Genomic DNA, 13,912 nt, shown 5'->3' on the forward strand with positions numbered 1-13,912 from the left:
TAAATCTAATCTCACAAAGTGCAATGTAAGACTGATAAATCACCAAAGAGTCCAAATCTGGCAAATCATTTTGGAAAATCAGATTTTGAATCAAGAAGCGCCAAACATGGACTGCTTTGCCATATTTCAAAGTCGCCACCTAAATATTTTGTTTTGGGGAAATTTAGGAAACCATGACTCATGCCTAAGGCTACGTGTCCGTCATCACCAATGTTACCTCGACTCGAAAACTTGGGTACGAGAGGGGAAGGTCCTGAAATGAGCACCCCCGCTCGCCCGATCGAAGGATCGGCCTCTACTAACATGATATGTTGTTTTTTAAAACACATGTGTTCTTATTCTGATTTATTAGCTAGCTTACTATGTGATGCGCACAACATAAAAGTATAGACTAAATCACTCAATTTGGAACAAAACATCTCATGTTTGTTTTTCAAAAATGGTTTAAAGTTGCTACCCTCAAGTAGGTTAAGACGCGGATTTGCCACCCTCAAGTGGGCTTAGAAAACATGATTTTGCCACTCCGCAAAGTGGGCTTAAAATGCACATTTTGATGAATTGTTCCAATTCAAGCAATGAAGCCATCATCCACAGGCATTCATGCAGTTAAACACTTAAGCAGTTAGCCTCATGGCAAGCATGCTAACATGGCAACACCCACACTCATGCAAAGATGCTAAAGCGTAAACACTTACCTAGTACTTCGAGCCAAAACAAAAGCTATGTTAGAAATCAATGCATGATCCTAGCTATGTTAAGAATGCCTAGAAATGAATGCAAAATGTAACTAGATAACATGTATTCAAACTGGTGTTGAAGTACAATGCAGTTTCAATGATGCGCTGAGCCCGGTGCATACAGGACAGATGAATGAATGCAAACATGCAAAGTATAAGTACGCTAATTGAAACATGCCCTAAAACTAACCATCAAAAGCTGATAAGTAAAAGGGAGAAAGACGTGGGGTTGGAAGACATGCATCACACACACGCACACTTACTACAAAATTCGCCCACTCGACGGAGGGTCCGAATAATAAGCTAACTAGCTAACCTAAACTAATTAAACTAATTATTACAAACCGAAACTAATTAACAAATCCTAGTTAACTAATTATTACCAAACAAATCGATTAGCTAAGCACGTCAACTAGTTAAGTACGAAAACCAAAGCATTAGCTATCCAAGCAAAGCAGCTAAGTAAAGCAGTAAGAAGAGGTCCTCGGGGCGAGAAGTGCATGCATTCTTGATCGCCTCACTCGGAAATCCATTACTATGCCCCAACTTGCCTCTGTTTGCACTTGATTTCAGGACACTACACAAACCTCCAGATAGCTTCTACTCTAACATGGAGACCTCCAGAAGGGCTGCCGACCAGAAAATGGTGGTGTAGACCACCTGTAGACCACTTAAATATGCTGCAGACCAGAAAAAGTGGTCGGCCAGCCACTTTTATTGGTCTGCCGACCAAAAAATCTTGCCAAGCTCCAATTTGCGGCAACAGAGAACAAGAAGGGGCACAGCAATGTATTTGCAAGGTATGTGTGCACAACCACCCTCCCTATCATTTCTTAAGCTTAAGGGGGCGCGGTTCTCGACTCCTGGGCCATCAACCGAGCATCGCAATGCACGATGGCCGAGAAGCCAAGTTTGCACAATTCAATGTTAATGAATGCACAAATAACACATAAGGGCCTTAATCTCTATCATGCATGATCAAGAGGGTCAGCGACTAAGAAATGAGGCACGTTTCGTCACTTTAAGTATGAAACGCCCCTCGTTTCTCATGTTTGGATTAACACCCTATCCAAACACAATGCAACACAACATAAGCATGATCAACCTCTCAACACTAATGGCATGCAAACACAATGCAATGCATGCACATGCAAACAACATGCAAACACAACGCAATGCAACAACATGCAAACAACATGCTATTCTGCCAATGCGAGAATGGCATACACAATATTCTACCATGCAAACAATGCATGCATGGCAAGTTTAGAAGCATAAGGCATCAAAGCTAGGAAAGAGCATCTCACAAGAGGCATGCAAAACAATGCTCAATGGACTTAAACCGAATATGGATAGACCTAAATCATGCCAAAATAGTGGCCAGAATGCTATGAAATGATGGCATGAAAGGCAAGATGGTGATGCTCATGCAATGGCCTATCAACTAAGCATAAGAGCACAACCCTCAAACATGATTAAAAAGTGTCAAACATGGAAGTGTGACAACACTATATGCACTGAAATCATGTATGCAATGATTCCAGGTCACTCAAACAACACAAGTATAGCATGCAAGAGGGCCTAAGGCACAAGGCGACCAAAAGGGGCTACACAAGAGGCACGCAATATATGGCGCAAATGATTGAACCAACCATAGACAGAGCTCAATTAGGTCAAAACAAAGACCAAAACATGCTGAGATGGGAGCTCAAAAGTCTAGGCATGCATGCATACATAATGGCTCACAAACAAGGGAATAATGCACCAATCCTCCAAAGCATTGAAAGAGTGAAAGATGTGAGGACATGGCAGTGGAACATGCTCTAAAATCACATAACAAATGATGCCAAATCATGCAAATAGCCCAAGCAATGCATGCTAGTGACTTGGAAATTCAAAGCTAGTGAACTAGAATGTACTATGGCCATACAAAACAAGGCATGCATGACCAAAACAACATAAAATAGAGCTTAAACATGGTAAATCATGAGTAAAAGCCTACTGGAGTTAAGCCAAAATCATGCCAAAAATGATGGTCCAAAGCATGATGCATATTAGGCTAGTTTGTGGAATTGTACTACAAGTGCAAAGAGCATGCTAGAGGCTATCAAACCAACCCAAAACAAAGCTAAGGCATGCTAAAACAACACCAAAAACATGCTGAGATAGAGCCTAAACATGCTAAAAAGACATGCTACTTTAATGAGCTACAAGTAGGATTATACTACAAGTACAAGAAGCATGCAAGGGTGGCCTAAACTAAGCCAAAACAGAGGCATGCAGGTCTAAAAGGTCACAAAAAAGTGCTCTTACAAAGCCTCAAGAAGATAGAACTACATACTCTTTTGATGAGCCATCAACACAAGCAAACAAGAGAAGATGAGGGGGACAACCCCCACTCATTTGAGGCCTCAAAACACACTTTCCACCACTGAAATTCCTCTAGAATTCAGTGGTGAAGAGGCCAAATAAAGGTGATCACAAAGGTCTAAAGTGATGGCTCAAAAGCCTAGCAAATAAGGCATGCAAGGGAGTAGACCACCCCCAACACCAAAGAAGCCTTAAACAAACATTTCAAGCACTGAAAATCAGAACTTTTTGCAGTTGAGAGTTAAGCCAAAATAAGCATCCAAATAAGGCCAAAGACTCAAACAAAACACAGCTTTAAAAGGATTAAAGGCTTACCCTTGAAGACCAAGAGCGAAGCAACAACTCCAGCAACTCTTCTGCACTAAAACCAATCCAAAACAACAAAACCAGCTTCAAGGTGCGTCAGCTCCAAAGCAAAGGTGTTTGAGTAGGTGTTTGTGTGCAAAAATGTGAAGAAACTACACTTTTATGAACAAATATGGAGCAAAGGAAGAAATATAGAGATAGAGATGTACGTATAACTCTATACCAATTTTTTGAACCTCAGACAAGAGGGAAGAGGCTCCCTTCTATGGAAATCCATGCTCCAAGCTTGTTTGAAAAGCTAGAGGCTCCAAGTAATCCCTTCATACACGTGTATGGAGGATGCAATATGTGCTCTCCAGCTAGTACAGGTGGCATCCACAACATTTGCAGAAAATGCAGGAAAGCTGCCGACCAGTTGAAGTAGTCGGCCGACCACTCCCACTAGTCGACCGACTAGAAAAAGTGGTTTGCAGGGTAGAGGAGGTGGTCTGCACAAAGAAAGGAAAGTAGTGGCATGGCTGCCGACCACTTTAGGTGGTCCAAAGACCACCCACCCTAGCTGGCTGACCAGAAAACTAGCTGGCAGGGAGGAAAAGTGGTCTGCAGGGGGAAGGAGCTAGTCTACACCCCTGTGCCACCCTCCAGGCAAGGGAAAACAAGGTTTGGTTCAAAACCAAACCAAAAAGGAAGCAAGACAAAAGTCCACAGGACAAGGCACGCTGCCGGAAGCCCTGAAAACTAGTCTGCGGGCACAAAAAGTGGTCTGCGAGAGGGAAAGGTGGTCTACGACCACAAAAAACTGGTCTACAGACCTCTGTTTCCCTCTAGGCAAGGGCAACAAGGCATGGTCCAAAAACCAGGCCAAGAGAAGAACGTTAAGAGGTCCCGAGTCAAGGCGCATAGCTGAAGGCTCCGGAAACCGAAAACTATTCTACAAGAGGGAAAGTGGTCTTCATACCTCTCTCTACCTCCAGGCAAGGTCAACAAGGCATGGTCCACAATCCAAGCCAAAACACAAAGAGTTTAATGGCCCGGAGGCAAGGCACTCAGCCGAAAACGCTGGAAACTCGAAACGAGCACAAACATGCACAATTATCGAGCGCTCAAACGATGGCACGTCTGAGTCTTAAGGTCGGTCAAAATGGGGTGTCAACAGTTGCCCCTCTTTGATAGAACTCGGAAGTCAAGAAGTGACGGGAGTGAATGTCAAAGCCCAGAGACGACCCATTTTTGACAAGGCCGAAGACTTAGACAAACAAGCACGGTAACAAAGACATGTGCCCGCAACCAGGGGCAAGATGCAAATGATATGCACGATGCCGAACATAACTTATGATTATGCAAAGAGGGTTGTAATGAAACATCTAGATGCAAATGTTATGCAAAGAAATGCTACAGTAAACTCGTACACAAGTAAATAAGTAAACACGCCACGCGTGGAGATTACAGACCGAACTACATTTCATGCAGAAAGAATGTAAGAAAATTATGCAATCTTAGCAAACATGTGCGATAGATACACAAAGTGAGCAAAGTGTGATAGATACACTAAGTGAAGAGAGTGTGATAGATACAAAAAGCGAACGTGTGATAGATACACAAAGTGAGCAAAGTGTAATGGATACACTAAGTGAGCATGTGTGATAGATACACAATATGAACAAAGTGTGATAGATACACTAAGTGAAGAGAGTTTGATAGATACACAAAGCGAACGTGTGATAGATACACAATATGAACAAAGTGTGATAGATACACTAAGTGAAGAGAGTGTGATAGATACACAAAGCGAACAAGTGATAGATGCACAAAGTGAGCAAAGTGTGATGGATACACTAAGTGAGCATGTGTGATGGATACACTAAGTAAACGTGTGGCTGATACACAATATGAACAAAGTGTGATAGATACACTAAGCGAAGAGAGTGTGATATATACACAAAGTGAGCAAAGTGTGATGGATACACTAAGTGAGCAAAGTGTGATAGATATACTAAATGAGCAAAGTGTGATAGATACACTAAACATAATCAATTTTAAACGGAACTTCTCTAAATGAACCACACATCCAATATCACCTGGTTGCGCCTATTTCAAATGAACCGTACATACAATATTGTGCACAAATGAGAAAGGAACTTGATCGGTACAATACAATACAATGCTTGATGTTTGTTTAAGGAATGCAATAAACAAACAAAGTAGCGCCTTAGAAAGCACCTCACGGGGTGAGTGGCGATGAACCGCTCTACTCTGATAGGGATCTCCCCTTGTGTTCCTCGAACTCTTACCCTGCGTTCTTCAAAATCTTTCCTTCAACTCACAGTATAAAGGTTCTGATCTGCTGATAAGGATTCTTCACGTAGAACACTTTGGATGCCGCCTTTCTTCCTGACCATATTCACAACTTTTCCTATTCTCCAACGGGGTGACAGACTAGGTTGGTTCAGTATCCAGAATTGAGGTGCATACATGCTATCTCAACCTATGGGGCTTCATACAGATTTCAAGCCAGGGATACACCCCTGGGTATTTAAATCAGACTTTAGTCTCGAAAATCCTGAACCTTTGCGTTCTAGGCATCAGCCATTCGAACTCTAATTTCCACTGTCGCAATTGGTCTCCTAGGAACTCATTGCAAACACAGCCAAGATACCTCTGGCAGGGACGGTGCTCAGAGGGAGCACTTCTGATCGCCTTTCTGGCTTTGAACCAGGCTTGAGCTTGGAGTAGAGGCACACTCATACTTTGAAGCATTAACAAGGCCTGAAGGACTACATCCGGAGTACAATCTCGGAATCTGAAACAAACTCAGATGCTCTGATTTTCCCTCTTTTCTTTTGCTTTGCAGTCTGGAACCTACGTAGCTTCAAACAGGTCCTGGTTTTACTATTCTCACATGACCTGGGTTGAACCCTGCAGTTTTATGAAAGAACAAATCTTGTTTTGTACAAATGTGGAGAACGACACAGCACTCTGAGTACAAAACGATTTATTTTTTAAATTAAAATTGAGAAACAAGTTCTTAACCGGGTATTGAGACTACGACTGACCACAACAAAAACGACTCAACAACGGAAAACAAAGGTAAAACAACCTAAACACATCTATTGACACTCGAAATGACTCAAAACAAGAATCGAGACAGACAAAACACAACAAAGCACAAGACTCAAATGTGCACAGGAAGCCTGTTTCCCTGGGTATTGTTTCCCACCCTTTCTCACTTGTGATTCTCACATCACTTGGCACTCAATCTCTAGTTTTCTGAAAAAGCACTTTTCTCACTTTTCCCTCAGCGCACATCTCTCTATTCTTCAATCTCTTTGATTTTTTATCCCTTCCCTGGGTGGCTGACGGATAAACAGGAAGTTGTGGGCTCTTACCTCTAGCATTCTGCTAGACTCTCATTCTTTCACTCACAACAGTGAACTTCTCCCACAGAGGGGTTGTGCTACAACTGGATGTGCAGCAGATCTACAGTTGACATCGACTGATGATGCCCTTGGCCAATTCGAATGTGATCAGACCTATCCAGATGAGGGAGTGGAATATCCTGCTCAATTCCAGTTCGTGCTTCGCACTTAGCTTGATACCTCGCTGCTTCGAGGATGAGAGAGCTTTCGGCCCTTTGCTATTAGCTTCAGTTGTGCCCTTCCTGGCAAATACGGTGCCCTTTCTGGCAAGTATGGTGACAACGGGGAAAAGACAGAAAACCTGACTCAACTGTGCCCCTAGTTCATCATTTTGACCATTTTTTTTTTTTTTTTGCTTTCTGCTAAAACAATTTTGAACAAAATGAGAGTTAGATTAGCACGCTTGTTTGATTTTTTGATTTGAAATCATGCCAGTCAAATTGTGAGCACTAAAAATTTTCCTTTTTCGGGTCCAAGAAATGGTCCAGTTTTGGAGAAACGGAATAATTTGCGAGAGAAAATTAGTCAACCTCATTAAAAATTCTCAAAAACTATTTTTACAAATGGCCAATGCTCGACCAACGCGGAATTTACTCTTGAGATGCACAACCTCAAATCCAAAACAACGAAAAATTACCTCTTGTCAGAATGGCACCATACGGCAACGGAAAGTTGCCCCTAGTTTAAATAGCACCATTGCGCACTGTACGGCAACAGAAAGTTTCCCCTTGTTTGAATAGCACCGCAGCACATTGTAACCAGTTCTCATAGTGAAGATCACAACCAAACTCTTGGATAAAGAAGCGACAAAGATGATCGGAACCATTACATGAACACAGTCAATTTGGAAGTGTTTATGACTGGACTTCAGAATGAAGTTGCCTACGTATCCCAAAGATAGAAATCAAGCCTGATGTAGTTCCGGGTTAAGGTACACTCGGATATTAACCTCTTCTTTTGCGCCCTAACTTTTGCCAAAGCTGCCCTTCCGGGTTCTCAGCCTTGCGAGCTTTGTTTTTCTTTTATTTTCAATTCTTTTCATCTTTTCTTCTTTTCTTTGTTCATTTCTTTTCAGAATTTTCATTTCTTTTTCTTCATTTCTTGTATTTTTTCTTTTTGCTTTTCTTTTCATTTTTCTTCTTTTTCTTGCTCTAACTTTTGCCTGGGTCGCCCTTTTGGATTTTCGGCCCAGCGAGCCTCTCAAGGATAAAAGTGTAGCTTTGTCCATGTTGATTGGTTTGAGATCTTGAAGCCATCTGAATCCAGGAGAATGGCTGCTGTTTGCTGATGATGTAGAAGTCCATCCAATGGGGGCTGAATTTGCCCCTAGTGTTGTGGATAGGAACTCAATTATCCTTCAGCAAAAACTTTCTTCTTTCCTCCCTTCTAGGATTTGGCTTTCTTGCTTGTCTTCATTGGTTTGCAGAATGACCCATCTTTTGAATCTTTGAGCACATTTGACATTTTTACCCCTAGTTCAAGGGCCACTTTTGATTGAGATTTGCAAGCTTCTTTTGATGACGTCTGACCTTCTCGATCTAACTTTCTTGCCCCTAGTTCGAGGGCTACTTCGAATCTGGCCTGATGGGCCTCCTTTGATGGTTAACCATTGAACATTCTAAATCCAAGTTCAAGGTTTGAAAGCAAAAGGGGTCGAGTCTTGAGGCTGAAAATGATCCTATGCTGCACAATCTCAACAGTGATTCCACACAGGTCTTCGCAGGATCGCGCAAAATATATTTTGAAATCTTTTAAGAAAGCCACTAGTCGCTCGCGCTGAAGACAATGTAGAACCAATCTGGATCAAGCTAGGATCCTTCCCAGTACTCACATTAACAAACATGATCTCATTCATTAAGGGCTTAGCATGCCTCTCTTTCTGTCAATTGATCAAATTTTGCAAATCCAGAGGAATTCCTTCCTCTTTGTTTTCATCACGATGTTTGAAAAGTTTTGAAAAACTTAGGTTAATGTAATGATTTAAAGGCACAAAAAAGTAGGTGAAAAGCACTGTCATTTCATTCAAATCTTCTAACACAACTGGCTCAAGGAAGAAACAAATGCAAAGGGGTGAAAATCACTGTTGTTTCATTCAGGTCTTTTGGCATAACTGGCTCCAAGGAAGAAACAGACTCAAAAGAAAGAGTGTAAAAAACAAACACAAAACAAGATAGTGATGTCCGAGGTAACACCCCGAAATCACCCGACTCTAACAAAACAGGACTGACTCGATACAACAAGACGGACTCGACTGACTCAGTACAAAAAGGCTGACTCAATACAACATAACAAGACTGACCCAATACCCAAGTCAGAAAGTGAAAATACAAAGCATTTGCAAATGCTCAAAACAATGCGTGCCATCCACCACATCTGGAGTAAATCGAGCGCCATCCGCAGGTGGTTCATCCCTCGATCACGTGGTCACATTATCCCCTACAAGTTCACTAATCAAGTGCTGATAGATTTTGCAAGACTAGTGAGGCAATGACCTCGTTGTCAATTAGATCTCGTATATCATGGCGAAGATGAAAGCAACTATCAGTGTCATGACCGGTTTGTTGATGGAAGGCACAGTACTTAGCTGAGTCATGCTTTGGAGGGAGAGGATCAGGTAGAGGTCGTTGTTCCAACGGTTTCAGATGTCCTTTCCGGAGTAGGACCCCTAGAGCTTTTGACAAAGGCATATAAAGTGGGGTAAAAACCCTCTTGCCTTGAGGTGGATATTTGGCTGTTTGTGAGCTGGTTCCGAACGCACCGATGAATGGGGTGGCTATTTTTTGGTGTGGTGGTGGTGACCATGCCCACGTCTGAAGTTCTAGTAGCTGCATCACCACTGGTGGTCGCATTCGATGTGCGGGTAAACGCCCTCCTGGGCTGCTCCTTCTCCTGGTCAATAAGGCCCTGCTTCATAGAGTCCCCAATCTGTACCCCATTCCCGTGCAAGTCGGCAAAGGTGAAGAAGGGTAAGACTATCATTTTTTGCATCAGCCTAGGCTGAAGGTTACGGACAACTATCTTTATCTGATCTTTCTTGACCAGCCTAGTGGTCATCGTAGAGGCTTTAGCCCTCCAACGGGTTATAAAGTCAGAGAAGCCCTCTTTCAGCTCTTGCCTGGTTGTCTCGAGATCACGAGTTGTGACCTCGATTTCCGTGTTGTATGAATACTGGGCAATGAAGGCCTCAGCCATCTCCTCCCAACTCCACTTGACAAAATCTTCCAACTTCGCATACCAGATAGCCGCGACACCCGACAGGGTCCGGCCAAAGAGGGAAAGCTTTTGCAGTTTGGAGAGGCCCATCGATCGTAGGATATCCGAGAACAGCCGCACATGTACCATGGGGTCCCCGGAACCATCAAAATGGTCTATATGTGGCATCTTGAACTAGTCCGACAAAGTCACCGCCGAATCGGTGTATCCATCCTCTATGTTCGGAATGGAATTCACACCTTGAGCCCTCTTGAATAGCTTTTCAAGCTTACTGGCCTTCAGAGCGGTCGGGTCCATCACAGATTCAAATGATGTATCTGTTGAGTTGGCCGGTGTCTTTGAAGTTTGTGGTAAAACTGGTGGCGGGACTGGCCCTGTTGGAGCGTCCGTATCTTCTTGGACGTTTGCAATATCCCCGAGTGTTGGAACTCTAGGTGGGGGTCGGGGTGGTTGCTGCTGTTGTTGGTGCCTGGCAATCAGCTCTGTCTGTTGAGCCACAACCTCTACCTGACGTGCGGCAAACTCTGTCTGGCAGGCAGCATCCCGCTGCAGGGCCTGTATGGTCTCTTGGAGTTGACGCATCATGTCCTCCATACTTTTCATAAAGTGCTGATCTAACTGAACAGGTGTATGTTCCCTCTCTGAGGTGGAAGTAGATATCTCAGCCCAACTGCGCATAGGTGAGGTAGATAATGACCATCGATCTGGTAATCACTGTACTGGTGATCTGTGCCTGATTGGCCTTTTCTTGCCTTACCACTGGCGAAGGAAACACTGGTTGTCCTTGAACTGAATCTCTGACCTGACAAAGTCTATCAACACAAGTCCGGTGTACCCGGGGGATTTCGGAGCTTTTTGAAGCTATGGTTCCTGGACTACCTAGCAAAAGAGAAAACAGACAGCACCTCAGCCTGATTTCACCAAAATAGATATGAGCGTAGCTGAATGACTGTGCTCTCTACTGAATTTTGCCCAAAATTCTGCCTGTAAACTGATACCCTCAGCCCGATAGTCAAACTTGCAACTGATGCATGCATCCCTGTAGAGACACACTCTGACAGCACATATCAAGCAAGTGAGAGCCAAAACACCCCTACGGTGGGGTAGGGTTTTCCTATCCTAATTTCGTTAGGAACTAGGGTTTCACTACGCACGCAGCGATTTCAAACAACCTACATTTGGGTAAGCAACCTGTCCTAGTTTGCAATGGTCACTATGGATTCCGATATGCACGAGGTCAGATGGTCAAAAAGGGTGCCTCGGTGAAAACCGAAGTTTTTGTTCCCGTCGTGGCAGAGCCCGCAACCGGTTAGCCTTATGGCATGCTCTTCCAAGCAAGCCTCCGGCAAACAATTTAGGAATAGCAGACGGCAAACACGGTGACCTAGGCACACCAATGCACATGTAAATGCAAAGAAACACATAAATGTAGTCGAAACAGCATATCATGACTTCGAGTCAAGTTCTCTAAATCCCCAGCGGAGTCGCCAGAAACAGTAGACCGCTCGAACTCCACTCTGTGTGCGAGGGCGCGAATTGTAGTTCTAGCTACTACAGTTCGAACTTCTGTCACGGCTCTAAATCTAATCTCACAAAGTGCAATGTGAGACTGATAAATCACCAAAGAGTCCAAATCTAGCAAATCATTTTAGAAAATCAGATTTTAAATAAAAAAGCGCCAAACATGGACTGCTTTGCCAGATTTCAGAGTCACCACCTAAATATTTTGTTTTGAAAAAATTTAAGAAACCCTGACTCGTGCCTAAGGCCACGTGTCTGTCATCACCAAAGTTGCCACGGCTCGAGAACTTGGGTACGAGAGGGGAAGGTCCTGAAATGAGCACCCTCACTCGCCCGACCAAAGGATTGGCCTCTACTAACATGATACGTTATTTTTGAAAACACATGTGTTCTTATTTTGATTTATTAGCTAGCTTACAATGCGATGCGCACAGCATACAAGTATAGACTAAATCACTCAATTTGGAACAAAGCATCTTATGTTTGTTTTTCGAAAATGGTTTGAAGTTGCTACCCTCAAGTAGGCTAAGACGCGGATTTGTCACCCTCAAGTGGGCTTAGAAAACATGATTTTTTCACTCCGCAAAGTGGGCTTAAAACGCACATTTTGATGAATTGTTCCAATTCAAGCAATGAAGCCTTCATCCACAGGCATTCATGCAGTTAAACACTTAAGCAGTTAGCCTTATGGCAAGCATGCTAACATGGCAACACTCACACTCATGCAAGGATGCTAAAGCGTAAATACTTACCTAGTACTCCAAGAAAAAACAAAAGCTATGTTAGAAATCAATGTATGATCCAAGCTATGTTAAGAATGCCTAATGCAACACATGCAAAATGCAACTAAGATAGGCTCGACCATTCTAAAATGTCATGTTAATGCAACTAGATAACATGTATTCAAATAGGTATTGAAATACAATGCAGTTTGAATGATGCGCCGAGCCCGGTGCATGCAGGACAGATGAATGAATGCAAACATGCGAAGCATAAGTATGCTAATTGAAACATGCCCTAAAACTAACCATTAAAAGCTGATAAGTAAAAGGGAGAAAGACGTGGGGTTGGAAGAGATGCATCACACGCACACACACTTATTACAAAATTCGCCCTCTCGACGGAGGGTGCGAATAATAAGCTAACTAGCTAATCTAAACTAATTAAACTAATTATTACAAACCTAAACTAATTAACGAATCCTAGTTAACTAATTATTACAAAACAAATCGATTAGCTAAGCACGTCAACTAGTTAAGTACAAAAACCAAAGCATTCGCTATCTAAGCAAAGCAGCTAAGTAAAGAAGTAAGAAGAGGTCCTCGCGGCGAGAAGTGCGTGAATGCTTGATCGCCTCGCTCGGCAATCCATTATTATGCCCCAACTTGCCTCTGTTTGCATTTGATTTCAGGACACTACACAAACCTCCAGATAGCTTCTACTCTAACATGGAGACCTCCAAGAGGGCTGCCGACCAGAAAAGGGTGGTGTAGACCACTTGTAGACCACTTAAATATGCTTCAGACCAGAAAAAGTGGTCGGCCAGCCACTTTTATTGGTCTGCCAACCAGAAAATCTTGCCAAGCTCCAATTTGCTGCAACAGAGAACAAGAAGGGGCACAGCAATGTATTTGCAAGATATGTGTGCACAACCACCCTCCCTATCATTTCTTAAGCTCAAGGGGGTGCGGTTCTCGACTCCCGGGCCATCAACCGAGCATCGCAATGCACGATGGCCGAGAAGCCAAGTTTGCACAATTCAATGTTAATGAATGCACAAATAACACATAAGGGGCTTAATCTCTATCATGCATGATCAAGAGGGTCAGCGACTGAGAAATGAGGCACGTTTCGTCACTTCAAGTATGAAACGCCCCCCGTTTCTCATGTTTGGATTAACACCCTATCCAAACACAATGCAACACAACATAAGCATGATCAACCTATCAACACTAATAGCATGCAAACACAATGCAATGCATGCACAAGCAAACAACATGCATACACAACGCAATGCAACAACATGAAAACAACATGCTATTCTACCATAATGGCATACACAATGTTCTACCATGCAAACAATGCATGCATGGCAAGTTTAGAAGCTTAAGGCACCAAAGCTAGGAAAGAGCATCTCATAAAAGGCATGCAAAACAATGCTCAATGGACTTAAACCGAATATGGACAGACCTAAATCATGCCAAAACAGTGGCCAGAATGCTATGAAATGATGGCATGAAAGGCAAGATGGTGATGCTCATGCAATGGCCTATAAACTAAGCATAAGAGCACAACCCTCAAACATGATTAAGAAGTGTCAAACATGGAAGTGTGACAACACTATATGCA

This window comes from Camellia sinensis, chromosome 3 (genome assembly GCF_055761805.1).
Source record: "Camellia sinensis isolate YWXY chromosome 3, ASM5576180v1, whole genome shotgun sequence".
Taxonomy (NCBI): Eukaryota; Viridiplantae; Streptophyta; class Magnoliopsida; order Ericales; family Theaceae; genus Camellia; species Camellia sinensis.